This window comes from Triticum urartu, chromosome 7A (assembly GCF_056163025.1).
Source record: "Triticum urartu cultivar PI428250 chromosome 7A, HENAU_Tu73, whole genome shotgun sequence".
Taxonomy (NCBI): Eukaryota; Viridiplantae; Streptophyta; class Magnoliopsida; order Poales; family Poaceae; genus Triticum; species Triticum urartu.
The window spans coordinates 76,195,841-76,209,064 of record NC_141879.1 but is presented as its reverse complement, the minus strand read 5'-3'; the positions used below and the strand labels follow the sequence as shown (position 1 = coordinate 76,209,064).

Sequence of the window (13,224 nt, the reverse complement as noted above, 5' to 3'; positions counted from 1 at the left end):
CAGGTTAAAACAAGACCAGCAACACCGCCCGAATCACTACACCATGACACCACATTCCCTACAGACGTGTGTTGGGAAAACTATTGTGTACCAACAGACTGTTGGTTGGGAAAACTTGTATCAGACGGTCGGTCGGCAATACTCACATGTAGCTTCAAACTATCGGTCGGGAATAGTTTATTATCCTACGTCATATCATCGGTCGGGAATGCTTCACTTCCCTTTGGATTGTTGGTCGGCAATGAAACGCCGACCGATTGCTTGTGGGTAAATGGGCCGGCCAGATAGCTGCGCGCGCATGGACGAAAAACTTAGCGCGAAAACAGCCCACTCCGCGAAAAATCCCTCTTTTTTTTTCTTGTTCTGCCTCCAACCGGTGCCACAGACTGCCCCCAAATCTCATTCTTCCTCCTAACCTAAATCTGCCGCCGCCGCCGCTCGAGCTCTCTCTCGCCGTCCAGCTACGTGCTCTTCGGCCGGCGAGGCTGTGACCCCCTCTCCCACTCGTTCCCCAGCGTCTCCACCGTCGACCCCACACCATTCTGTTCCTCAGTGAGTGCTCTCTCTGGCCAGCCTCCGCGCGTAAGCTTCCAGCGAGGCTGCCGCCGCCCTGCCTAGCCCGTCTCCCCCCCCCATGGTATCCACCATGGCCGTCGGAGTACAGAAGAGATCTTGGCGGCGGCGAGGGAGGGCTCGGGGAGGTCCTTGGCTCCTTCCCCTTCGGCCTTCCCCAGCCGGATCTGCTCCCCTTCGGCCTTCCCCAGCCGGATCTGCTCCCCTTCGGCCTTCCCCAGCCAGATCTGCTCCCCTTCGCCCTTCCCCAGCCGGATCTGCTCCCCTTCATCCACCCTGACTCCCCGAGCTCCTCCCTCAGGTAGTTCCTCTGCTCACCCCTCTTCCCCTGTTTGTGCTGTTGCCTGCTTGCCGCTTGCTAGTACTGTGTAACCGTGTGCGTGCTTGCTGCTTGCTACTGCTCCTGTGGTGCTTGCTGCTTGTGTGGTTGCTGTGGTGTGCTTGCTGCTGTTATGCTGTGTGTGCTTGCTGTTGTGTGCAGTGTGCTGCTAGCCACGGTTCTGCTGCTTGATGTGCTAGTGCTACTGTCGTATTGCTGCTGAATGTTGATATTCTACTGCCTATTGATTGGTGATTAATCCAGTTTCTTCCCTGGAAATGAAGCATTAGATGTTATACATGGTAATGTGTTGTCCCTTGAAAACTGAAACTCTGTTACGAATTGTAATTCTGTTAAACCTCATAGGGCAATGAACTGTACATTCTCTCAGACAAACTGTAGATGAAGAGAATAACAAAAATATTTTGTATACCATCAACAGGTAAGAAGTGGCATCGAGCTAAACTGACATAATAAAAGGAGAATATATACCAACATTGATTGTTACTAGTCAATGCACAGAGCTAGATATCGATGTTCTTCTTCTGGTTGTTGCTTATTAATTGTTTGGCACTCATCTTCCCCCAACTAACTTTCAGTGATCTGTACTCATGTCGGTATGGCACTGATTTATCTCTAGACATGGTTCTGTCTTACTGTTACAGGCAAATGTTAGTAAACAAAATAGTGTGTTCCTTTCAGAAGAGTACAGAAGAATTCATGTTGCTGTAAAGAAATAAGGCGGACCATCTAATAAAACATTGTTTCAGAATTTTTGGTTTTGGAATGATTATTCGGTTTTTTCTTATGAGACCTGGGTAACAAGATAAAAGTTCCTTACATGATGGAACCCTGATGGAGAGTCAATGTTAAGATGGTCCACCTAGTGTTTTCCTATCAAAGAAGCAATGCTAACTATGATTTGCTCAGTTTAACAAGGCGACCTGATTTTTTTAAATAGTCTCATATTTTAATGTGATGATATGATGACTTCTTCTGCATTACACCATGTTGTATTCATAAAAAATATGCTTAGCGTGTCATACATACAATCTGGTTGGACCCATATTCGATATTGAATTTATGTGTTCCATTCCCAATTTACGGGGCTGCTCCGATTTCATTTCTCAATAAAAACAATAAGACTAATAGGTAGGAACATATCCACCTTCGTACGGTTCTGAAAATTATTACAGAATTACGCAAGCACTCCATGAACCAAAAATTTAGCAACAAACTCTAAACATACACTCAAGTGCTTGGACACAAGAATCAGAAAAAACACTTAAAATGACATATGATGTGGTCAGCCGATTGGTGCGCCTTTTAGGTATCATGACTATTCTCCTCTATTCCCATATTATTGTTGTCTTGATTTGCCTGCAATTGTTATCTTGGCTATCATTTAGTCAACCACTTATATTAGGTTTGTTGGTCCGTAGTCTTCCATATAGCTATTTCAACTAAATCTGTAGTCTTTCATATATATAGGAATTGTCTTCTACTATTCAGGTCTCACATATATTCCTTGCGGTGTATTAACTTCGTATGATAAAATAAAATGTCTGTTGAAAATAACTAATAGAATATGATCAGTCTGGACTTTCTTCTCTGCAAAAAACAATTTGTAGTGCAGTCGGCAACTCGGCATCTAACTGTTGGTATATTATTGTGTTGCTTCTTTTCCCCTCAACTTTTACATTTTACCATGCTATTCGCTGCTACCTGTTCTTCATCATCTGAGTTCTTACTCCTTCCATTTATGTAGGAATGTATGAAGAGAGTTATACCCTATGAGCACATGGACATTGCATAATCAGTCATATCATGGGAATAATTTGCCTGCCTAAAGAAGGCGAAGCAATCAGCCAAGCAATGAAACTGGAGTCCAGTAAAGAGAAATCTTCCAGTGACAATCAAGAGTTGAATCGTAGACAATCCATAGGAGACAAGTCATCCAACCATCCAGCAGAAGTGTAGACAGTTTAAAGAAACCAGCACTTGATCCGGGCAATAATAGCGCATCAGTTCATCTAGTTCTATACATAAGAAGGTAACACACTTGTATGTTCCACTGGACGTCTGGACATCTATTTTTACATGTCTGGCTGAATCACTACGTTTCTAGTCTTCACCGTGTACATATGTCTCTTGCGGGTGTGCTATTTGTTCCAGTGGAAGATAGGTTCCAGTTTTTATAAATGGTCCTCTGCATGTGAATATGTTCTCTATACATGAACCAATTTGACGTACTAGTTTTACTGAAAACATATACTAGCTAGTATCAGTTTACTGAAAACCTAACCAGTCTGCATGCAATTTTTTTATATATGAAAAATGGTGATGATGAGTGCATGCTGCTGTTTGACTAGGTCACTGCCTGCTGGTCCAGATTATATCGTCGTGAAGCTCGGCGTTGACAAGAGCATCACCCTGTAGCTGTGCGTCCTTCTCTAACAAACACTCAAAGCACTACCATGCCGGGCTGTGGGTGCGTATGATTTGAATCTGCAGTGAAGACTGGTAATTTTGTTTGTATCTAGTCTTGACCATGTATGTCGTCGGGCACCAATTCGACTATTTTCACAGGTACTGCCTCATCGACCAAGGATCTACGGCGACGGCGGCACCAGCGACCCCATGGTGGCAGCACCTAAACCCTAGCCGCTACTGCTCTCCTCTGAGTCCCCTCATCTCCTCCCTCGTGCAGTACGTGTCGGCTCTCTTCTCTCTCGCTCTCTCAAGCTAATTTTAATCTGACTCCATCTTGGGGTGCTACTGTGCGTGCAATGCATGCTCTGCTTGGTCTTCTTTTCTTAGACATTCCTCGATCAGTTAAGTTGGACAAGCAAAAAATCTTACATATCTCAGCTTTGTCATTTAAGCTCATTTGATTGATGTCTTTATCTTCACAAGTCTCGCTGAACCTTGAGATAGGCAAAAACATTCAATTCAGAGCCCGATAGTTTGTTGCTATAATAATAATACCTACACTTCTACATTACCAATTGCAGTCTGGAGATTCAAATTCAGATATGAAAACTATATAGGGTTTTCAATTCTTTGGGAATGTTACTACACATTTTTTTACATGTTTCTCTCAGGCTAATTTTAATCTCACACCATCCTGGGTGGTACTCTGTGTGTTGTAGATGCTCTGCTTCATCTTTTCTCAAACCTCCACCAGTCAAATTCGACCGGGAAAAAGAAACACCTACATACATATCATCGGGTAGTGGCCTGACAAAATGTTACATATATCAGTTTTGTCATTTAAGCCCATTTGATGTCGTCTTCATAACTCTGTCTATCACCAGCTATGGTGTGGAATATTAACTGGGGATTTTGACATGCAGATGTTCAAGCTGGAGGATGTGGCGATGGAATATGGATCAATGAGATGAAGAAAGGTGTTGATGTCAAGTACGAGAATGATGGAAGGATCTTGTGGTTATCTAGTTGCCCACCAGCAGGAGTCAATGTAGATGATGTGCCTCTAGGGCAAATTCTAGAAACCAAAGCGACCCATTTTTGCTCTCAAAAAATGAACATATTTTGTTCCCTAATTAATAAGTTAAATTAGTTTATGGGAAATTTTGATGTGAAAATTATTGAATGTGTGTTATTATTGTTTGGTTTTGGTTTACTATTGCTGGTCGACATGCACGTTATTGTAATGATTTGGGTAACTTAATTGACATTCTGTTGATAATGTGAAATCCAGCTATATGGGATGGCTAGCTGACATTGGTTGGCAAAATAAACCCCATCCGACAGTTGGTCGGGAAAAGCTAATGCGAGGCCCAACAGAATGTTGGTCGGGAAAGAATGCCCTGTCCGATAGTCGGTCGGGAAAGGCCCATGACAGCCCCAACGGATTGTTGGTCGCGAAAGAATATTCTGACCGATAGTCGGTCGGGAAAGGCCTATGGCAGCGCCAATAGACTGTTGGTCGGGAAAGGTCCATGGCTGGCCCAACAGAATGTTGGTCGGGAAAGATGTTCCATAGCCGACAAGCAGTCGGTCAGGAAAACTGTGTCGGTCGGGAAAGGGCTTTCCCGTCTGGACTTACCCCAACAGACAGGGTCGGTCGGCAATAGTCTTTCCCGACCGACTGTTTGTTGGTAGACATTGTATTCCCGACCAATCTAGTTGTCAGGGATGTAGTGTTGTGGTGTAGTGAATGTGCCGACAAATCCCGATAGGAGCTGCACATATCTCTTTCTCAGGGCACACTCAGATGAGACATCCTACGAGTAAAACCAACCCTCAAGTTGCCCCGAGGTGGCCCCGCAGTCTAATTGGTCGGACCAACACTTAGAGGGAGCACTGGCCCGTGGGGGGGCTAAAATAAGATGACCCTTGGGTCTGCAGAACCCAAGGAAAAGAAAAGGGTAGGTGGCAAATGGTAAAACCAAGGTTGGGCATTGCTGGAAAAGCTTTAATCGAGGCGAAATATCAAGGGGTTCCCATTATAACCCAACCGCGTAAGGAACGCAAAATCCGGGAACATAACACCGATATGACGGAAACTAGGGCGGCAAGAGTGGAACAAAATACTAGGCGAGAGGCCGAGCCTTCCACCCTTTACCAAGTATATAGATGCATTAAGATAACATAGTAATATAGTGATATCCCAACAAATAAATAAATGTTCCAACAAGGAACGGCTCCAATCTTCACCTGCAACTAACAACGCTATAAGAAGGGCTGAGCAAAGCGGTAACATAGCCAATCAACGGTTTGCTAGGACAATGGTTGGTTAGAGGTTCAATCATGCAATTGGGAGGCTGACAAGCAAGTGGTAGGCATCGTAGCAGTGGCAAAGCAAAAGAGCGAGCAAACTAGCATAGCAAAGATAGTAGTGATTTCGAGGGTATGATCATCTTGCCTGCACAGTTGTCAGAGTTGACTGGATCCTCACAAGCAAACTCAACGGGCTCCTCGGTAGCGAACTCGTCTCCCGGCTCTACCCAACAAGACAAACAAGCAACAAGGATACAATCAACCACGTGCAAGACCAAGCAATATGATGAAATGATGATATGCCATGCGGGATGCAATGCGGGATGCAAAATGCAAGATATGACAGGAAATGCATGAACCTGGCCTCAACTTGGAATTCCAAGGGTGCCACTGGATAGAGGGGATGAAATCGCTTGAAAACGATATAAAGATCATTGGAATCGGAGTTACGGTTTGCAAATGGCAAGCGTTTTAAGATATGACACCGGTCTGCGATTTACAGCAAGTAGGCATCTAAACGCAACGAAATGAACATGCTACAGCCACCAAACATGACAACAAAATACACGGCAGGGATGCCCACAAGATTCTTAACAAAAGACTAGCACTGAGGCACGGCCAATTCATCCATTAAGAGGTTCAAACAAGCATGGCAAAAACGCAAATGCAAAACAGATTCCAGACTTAGTGAAATTAACACTAGTCTGAAATTTCAGATCACGATGCTCTCTTCGGAGCAGAAAAACAACATGATAAATGACCTGAACATGACAAGTAAGAACATGTCATGGAGCTACTAAACAAGCTTAACAAAAGTACCAAAGTGACCTGGGGCCAAAAGGGTTCACAAAATATATTAACGGGCACACGAACATAGCTAAAATACAATCAGTTTTCAGACTTGGTGAAAACTGAGACATGCTGAAATATAACTCACGAAGGCATGTAAACGAGCTCGATGCACTCACCATGTTGCAAGTCACAGCAAGGAAAGCATACATCCATTGAGAAGGCACAAAATAAAAGCTAGACATGGCAAGAACAATGGCATAGCATGCACGGATCAACTACAACAACGCCGGCAAAATCGCAAACGAGTTGACGATCTGCCCAGATTCACCACGAAGCAAAAGTAGAGCTTGATTGACTCAAGCTATGGTGCTCCATAATTGCAAAAAAAGACATGGATGGATAGAGCATAACATGAATAACAAAAGTCCCTTACTGATCATCCTCAAAAGAGGCACGGATCATTAGGAAACAAGCTGAACAAATGGCATCATGAACTAAAATATCCCAGACTTAGTGAAAACAACTAAGTCCCTGAAAACAGATTTACCGGGTGCCTCACTTTGCAAGCTTGCACAAGTCACGAAACACATCCTAAAAATGCATGGGTTGCACCTTTGGAAAGAAGACAAAATGCTTAACAAAACATATGAAGGACTCACAGGCATAGCATGCACACATTAATCATGGCAAAAATGACAAAAGTGCATGATGAACTAACGGATCTGCAATTTAACTCACGAAGCCTCCTTCTAAAAGCATTTTGGGCATCAAGATGAACTCAAATGCAAATGATGCAATGGAATGAAATGATGTACATGTCGAGACGAAGATTTTGATATATTATATGCCCAAGTCGGAGCTACGGATGCGGAGATACGGGTCCTCGAACAGGAGCATATGGAATAAAAATCTGGGGACTTAGTGAAAAAAAACTACCCCAGGATCCAGATCTAGGGTTCGGGCACGCGGCCCGAGACGGCGGCGGATCTCGCCGGGATTCCTGTAGACAGCGGCGGCGGCCAGAGAGGAAGTAGCCGGAGCGGGGAGGGGGGCCGGACGGCGAGGAGGAAGCGGCGCGGCGGGCGGTCGCCGGAGCCGGGAGCTCCTCTCCCTGGCGCGGGCGTCGGCGAGGGCTTGGGACGGCGGGGCGAGGTGCTCCGGGCGGCGGCCGGCAATGGTGCCGCGGCGGCCGGAGCGGCGAGCGTCGCCGGGCTCGGGGGCGGCGACTAGAGGAGGAGGCGGGCGGCGGAGCGGGCCGGGAGGGCCCCGCACGGGCCTCGCGGGCCCGCGGGCGGCGGCGAACTGGGGACCGGCCCCGGGACACGTGGCGGCGGCGGATTCGTCCCGCGGAGCCGGGCGGACACGTCCGGCGCGCGGTTTTTGTCCGGCGGCGGCGGGAGGAGTTGGATCTAGGGTTAGGGGGGGAGAAGAACCGTGGATTTCAGAGGGGGGTGTATATATAGGCATAGAGGGAGCTAGGAGAGTCCAAATGAGGTGCGGTTTTCGCCCACGCGATCGTGATCAAACGCCCTAGGACATGGAGCAGAGTTTGGTGGGTTTTGGGCCAAATTGGAGGGGTGTTGGGCTGCAACACACACGAGGCCTTTTCGGTCCCTCGGTTAACCGTTGGAGTATCAAACGAAGTCCAAATGGTACGAAACTTGACAGGCGGTCTACCGGTAGTAAACCAAGGCCGCTTGGCAAGTCTCGGTCCAATCCGGAAACGTTTAATCCCCACACACGAAAGAAAGCTAGAAAAGGCCACCGGAGGAGAACGAAGCGCCGGAATGCAAAACGGACAACGGGGAAAATGCTCGAATGCATGAGATGAACATGTATGCAAATGCAATGCACGTGATGACATGATAAGAGATGCACGAAAAAGAAAAACAACACACGGAGACAAAGACCCGAACCCGAGAAATAAATATAACTTAATGCCGGAAACGGCAAGAGTTGGATACAAATATGGAAAGTATATCTGGGGCGTTACAACACTCCACCACTACGAAAAGATGTCGTCCCGAGATCTAGGACTGAAAGAACTCCGGGTACTCAGAACGGAGGTGATCCTCGCGTTCCCATGTAGCTTCACGGTCGGAATGGTGAGACCACTTGACTTTGAGAAATTTGATTTACTTGTTGCGAGTCTTGCGTTCAGTCTCTTCAAGAATAGCAACTGGGTGCTCACGATAAGAGAGATCTTCTTGGAGCTCAATGTCCTCGAAGTTGACGGTGCGTTCAGGCGTCTTGAAGCACTTTCGGAGTTGGGAGACATGGAATACATCATGAACATTGGCAATGTTTGAAGGAAGCTCGAGCTGATAGGCGAGGTCGCCTCTCTTGCTAGCAATCTTGAAAGGCCCGACATATCTGGGGACAAGCTTCCCTTTGATACCGAAGCGACGAGTGCCTTTCATAGGAGAGACGCGGAGGTAAACGTGATCTCCGATCTCGAAATCCAGATCACGGTGCTTACTGTCATAGTAGCTCTTCTGGCGGGATTGGGCTGCTTTGAGGTTATCGCGAATGACCTTGCACATTTCTTCTGCCTCTGTGATCAGGTCATTACCCAGCAGCTGACGTTCACCGGTTTCAGACCAGTTGAGAGGGGTACGGCACTTCCTGCCATACAGAATTTCAAAGGGGGCCTTGCCCGAACTTGCTTGAAAACTGTTGTTGTATGAGAATTCAGCATAAGGAAGACAGTCCTCCCACTTCATGCCGAAAGAAATCACACAAGCCCTGAGCATGTCTTCGAGGATCTGGTTGACACGCTCGACTTGACCGCTCGTTTGAGGATGGAAAGCAGTGCTGAAGCGGATGTTGGTGCCCATGGCCTTCTGGAAAGAATCCCAAAACTTGGAGGTAAAGATGCTGCCACGGTCTGAAGATATCACTTGAGGAATACCGTGCAGAGAGACAATGCGAGAAGTATAGAGTTCCGCCAATTGAGCTGCAGTGATCGACTCTTTGATAGGCAGAAAGTGAGCCACCTTGGTGAGCTTATCGATGACAACAAATATAGCATCATTGCCACGCTTGGACTTTGGAAACCCAGTCACGAAGTCCATTTCAATGTGGTCAAACTTCCATTCTGGAATGGCAAGAGGTTGGAGGAGACCTGCTGGCCTTTGGTGTTCTGCCTTCACTCTTCTGCAGACATCACATTCATTCACGAATTGAGCGATCTCGCGCTTCATTCGAGTCCACCAATAAGCTTGTTTGAGATCCTGATACATCTTCGTGCTCCCAGGGTGGATGGAGAGGAGAGAATTGTGAGCCTCGTTCATGATCACTTTACGAAGTTCACCTTTGGGCACAACAATATGATCCTCGAAGAAGAGAGTGTCCTTGTCATCAAGGCGGTAACACTTGTACTTGGACTGACTCTTTGCAATACCAATCTTCACCTTTTTCACCATAGCATCAAGAAGCTGGGCTTGGCGAATCTGGTCTTCTAAGGTAGGAGAGACTTGAAGGTTGGCGAGGAAACCTTGAGGAACAACTTGAAGATTCAGCTTGCGGAAAGCTTCACAAAGCTCGGGTTGATAAGGCTTGAGAATCAGACTGTTACAGTAGGCCTTTCTGCTCAAAGCGTCAGCAATCACATTAGCCTTGCCTGGAGTATACTCAATACTTGGATTGTACTCTTGAATCATTTCGACCCATCGAGTCTGCCTTAGGTTGAGATTAGGCTGGGTGAAGATGTACTTGAGACTCTTGTGATCAGTGAAAATGTCCACTTTCCTTCCCAATAGAAGATGTCTCCAAGTCAAAAGAGCATGCACAACTGCCGCCAACTCAAGATCATGAGTGGGGTAGTTCTTCTCATTAGGCTTCAACTGGCGAGAGGTATAAGCAACAACTTTCTTCTCTTGCATCAAAACTGCACCGAGACCTTGGAGAGAGGCATCACAAAAGACCTCGTACGGCTTGGTTTCATCAGGCGGAGTCAGAACTGGAGCAGTGATCAACTTCTCTTTCAAAGTGTTGAAAGCAATATCACACTCCGGAGACCAAACGTACTTGACATGCTTCTGAAGAAGATTTGAGAGAGGCTTCGCGATCTTGGAAAAGTTTTCAACGAATCTTCGGCAATAGCTTGCGAGACCGAGAAAACTGCGGAGTTGCTTCACATTCTGAGGAGGTTCCCAATTCACAATTGCGGATACCTTCTCGGGATTCACGGAAATGCCCTTGGCAGAGATGATATGACCAAGATAAAGAACCTCATCGAGCCAAAATTCATACTTGGAGAACTTGGCGTAGAACTGATGTTCCCTGAGCTTGTCAAGAACCAAACGCAAGTGCTTGGCATGAGCTTCCTTGTTCTTCGAGAAAACCAGAATGTCATCGAGATAGACCAAAACAAAGTCATTGGTGTAGGCGTTGAAGATGAAATTCATCATGCGAGAGAACGTCGGAGGAGCATTGGCGAGGCCAAAAGACATGACAGTGTATTCATATGAACCAAAGCTTGTTCTGAATGCTGTCTTGGGAATATCTTCTTCACGAATGCGAATCTGATGATAACCCATACGGAGATCAAGCTTGGAGATTACTTGAGCACCCTTGAGTTGTTCGAACAGCTCATTGATGTTGGGAAGTGGGTATTTGTTCTTGATGGTCTTCTTGTTCACTGGACGGTAATCAACACAAAGTCGACTCGATCCATCCTTCTTCTTCACAAAAAGAACACCTCAACCCCACGGAGAAGTACTAGGCCGGATGAGACCCAATCTTTCTTGCTCATCGAGTTGCTTCTTCAACTCCTTCAACTCTTCGGGGCCGAGTTTGTAGGGAAGTTTGCACACAGGTTCCGTACCGGGCTCAAGTTCAATAACAAATTCAACCGGCCGGTTTGGAGGCATCCCTGGGAGTTCTTCTGGAAAAACGTCTTGATACTCACAAACAACCGGAATCTGCGAAATAGCTTCCAATTCACCCTTCTCATTGAGAGAAAACAACCGGATGGTATTATCCCGAGCGGCAAAGACAATTACTTCCTCAGACGAATGAGTCAATTGAATCTGCCTGGCTGCACAATCAAGCTGAGCCTTGTGCTTAGAAAGCCAATCCATTCCGAGAATAAGATCAATATCCGAGTTACCAAGAACCACCGGAGAAGAGAGAAACTTGTAATCGCCCAACGTGATAGAGACATCGGGAGCAACCAAACTAGAAGTCAAAAGCTTGCCAGGAGAAACAACTTGCATGACTTTGGGCATAATCTCGGTATCAACATTGTGCTTCGATGCAAAAGGACATGACAAAAAGGAATGCGATGCACCAGTGTCAAATAGAACTTTTGCAGGAATATCATTAACAGGAAGGTTACCCATGATCACATCTGACGAGTCCTCTGCCTGAGCTTCATTCATCAAATTGACCTTGGCGTGCTTGGGGTTATGCTTGACCATAGCTGTACTTGCCGATCTCACAGGAGGAGGAGGAGGAAGACGCCTCTGGTTGGTACACTTGTTGGCATAGTGACCCTTCTGTTGGCACTTGTTGCACGTGACCTCTGAGAGCGGACGGTGATACGGAGCACTCGATCTTGGAGGTTGAGACGAAGCCTTGTTCTGAAAGCCTGGGTTGGGTGGGTGGGAAGAACCACTGCCACCTTTGCTCTTCTGCTGATACGGCTGACGGAACGGAGGAGGAGGAAGCCAAAACTTCTGCTGCTTGGCCACTTGAGTAGAGGAGGAAGGAGTAACATCTCTGACTCGCTTCCTGGAAGCATCACACCTCAACTGAGCAGCCTCTTGCTTCAGTGCCATGTTGTAGAACTCATCGTATCTCAACGGCTCAAAGAGAACAAGAGCGAGCTGAATATCTTCTCTGAGACCACCCCTGAACTGATATATCATGCTCTTCTCATCAGGAACATCCTTCTTGGCAAAACGGGCGAGCTTCTGGAACAACTTGTTGTAGTCATAGACAGACAAAGAGCCTTGCTTCAGATTGCGGAATTCCTCACGCTTGCTTTCAACCACGCTCTGCGGAATGTGATGAGCTCGGAAATCTCGACGGAAATCATCCCAAGTGATAACACGTCCACCTCTGGAATCCTTGTACTGCTGGAACCACTCTGCAGCCTGATCTTTGAGTTGGAAGGAAGCGAACTTGACAAAGTCCTCAGGCCTGACGTTACTGCACTCGAAATGCTTACACAGATCCACAAGCCAATCGTCAGCATCGGTGGCCTCAACACAATTGCTGAAAGTCTTTGGCCCGTTAGCAAGGAACTGGTTGAGTGTAGCAAAGTGACTTTGATTGCTGCCTTGATTCCCTTGACTGCCTTGATTGCGCTCTTGGATAATTTGCATGATCAGCTGAGTATTTGCATTGGTTGCGGCCATCACAGCTTGCCATGCCTCTGGAGGAGGTGGAGGCGGTGGCGGATCTTGATTCTGGTTCTGACTGGTGCTCTTAGCGGGAGCCATCCTGAAGAGGTTGACCACCGTTAGCATATAGACAAATAAATATTGAAGCTGAATCCAACGGAATGAAAATTGCAACATACAATCTTCACATCCGAACAAAATGAACGAATGCATTTCTCTTGAAGTGGTCACATATTCCTAAATTGCGAAGCCACGAAGAATCAGGTAGAAGGAGTACAACAACGAGGGATGGAATCAACATATGACGTCGAACCCCAATTTCATATCATACATCTGTCGGAAAGATATCCTAAGGCTACTTGAATTCCCACCTATGAAATTCCCGAAATTTTCCCGGTTATGCAATCAGGTGTTGGGGATACAGGGGAGCATAATATCTCACTC

General features: G+C 46.5%; 1 long non-coding RNA gene across 2 annotated transcripts; it reads left to right on the top strand.

Annotated features, from left to right (window-relative positions):
* Nucleotides 1-392: 392 nt before the first annotated feature.
* Nucleotides 393-4,979, top strand: LOC147957946 (uncharacterized). Of its 2 annotated transcripts, XR_015610709.1 has the most exons (6): nt 393-874; nt 2,661-2,945; nt 3,265-3,383; nt 3,482-3,601; nt 4,045-4,124; nt 4,249-4,979. It is a non-coding gene; the product is annotated as an uncharacterized LOC147957946 (long non-coding RNA). The 2 variants fall into 2 exon arrangements; XR_015610710.1 differs by lacking the exon at nt 4,045-4,124 and having other exon boundaries at nt 4,249-4,977.
* Nucleotides 4,980-13,224: the final 8,245 nt, after the last annotated feature.